General features: G+C 32.4%; 1 long non-coding RNA gene across 1 annotated transcript; it reads left to right on the forward strand.

Annotated features, from left to right (window-relative positions):
- Positions 1-269: 269 nt before the first annotated feature.
- LOC109589937 (uncharacterized) lies at positions 270-1,230 on the forward strand. The gene is made up of 2 exons (XR_002189019.1): positions 270-452; positions 1,004-1,230. It is a non-coding gene; the product is annotated as an uncharacterized LOC109589937 (long non-coding RNA).
- Positions 1,231-1,405: the final 175 nt, after the last annotated feature.

Genomic DNA, 1,405 nt, shown 5'->3' on the forward strand with positions numbered 1-1,405 from the left:
ATGTACATGTACATGTATGTATGTATGTACATGTACAGTACCGTATAGCTCCCAGTTTTCAATGGATCCAAATTTTTGTCAAATTTGTCACGTATTTTTGCTTGAAGAAATTTTTATTCCACACGGGTAGGATTGTAATAACAAAATGACAAAAATTTTATTGACGAAAATGAGAAAATTGAGATTTTGACGAAATTTTTGACCAACAAAAATTTGGAGTTATACGGTACATGCATAACTGCGTTCCTCCTTTTCATTCTCTAGCCTCGTCCCAGTACTCCTCTTCAAGCTCACTCAAGGACTACAGTACAACCGTTATCACGAGTGAGGAAGGGTGTGCCTTAGCTAGTCACATGACAACAAAGAAACCAGTCCCTCCTCCTCCTCCTCCCCCTCCCCCTCACTCTACCTATGGGAAACCAATAGACCTCACTGTCACCAGTGCTAGAATTGTAAGCATCAATCACAATAATTATCGACACTTTTAATAAAATACCATAGTACAGGGACTTTGGCCTGATTTTTCACTTAAAAATTTTTTTTTTAATTAAAACTTCATTGGAATCAGCTCAAACTTTTTATACAACAACATGCATATGCATCAAAAAAATTAGAAAAATAAAAATTTCTCTTCTTTTCAATTTTGGCAAATTTTGGATAACACCCATTGTACAGGGACTTTTAGCCGATTTTGGAGCAACTTTTAAAAATTTGTAAAAAAATTCAAATTTAATTGGAATCAGCTCAAACTTTCTACACGACATAAGTACATGTACATGTATATACATCAGAAAAAAAATTTTAAATTGAGATTTTTTTTTTTATTTTGGCAAAATTTTTCTCAAGACAGGACTTAGTGCAGGGACTTTTACTAGATTTCCAAGTAACTTTAAAAATTCATAAAAAACAAAATACACATGTAGCTTTTATCAGAAAATTATATGTACTGTATGTGTATTCTATAGAAATTGTGTATTTCAACAATATTGTGCATCTTAATTAGGTCCCAATATCTCATCCATCTCCCCCCAGTCATCAATGGAAGGAAGTGAATAGAAGAGTATGAAGGGGAGGTCCCTCACGTTATGCATCAGGAACCTACACACAGATTCATGGAGTTATACCTAGATCAGATTTAATGACAATAAAACAAAACAACTGGTGATGATACTAATGATTGATTATACACTGGCATACATGTACAGGCAACTTCTCTAAATTCATGTTCTTGCAAGAAATAATAATAATAATAATAATAATAAATTAATACTTAATGTACATGTACGTACTAGTAGTACCTTTTTATGCAACATAAAAACATGTACATATGTACCAAGAAAAATTATAAAAATGGAGAATTCTTTTCTTTTCATATTTGGCATAATTTGGCCTGAGACCATGTATA

Source organism: Amphimedon queenslandica, unplaced genomic scaffold (genome assembly GCF_000090795.2).
Source record: "Amphimedon queenslandica unplaced genomic scaffold, v1.1 AMPQUscaffold_10697, whole genome shotgun sequence".
Classification (NCBI taxonomy): domain Eukaryota; kingdom Metazoa; phylum Porifera; class Demospongiae; order Haplosclerida; family Niphatidae; genus Amphimedon; species Amphimedon queenslandica.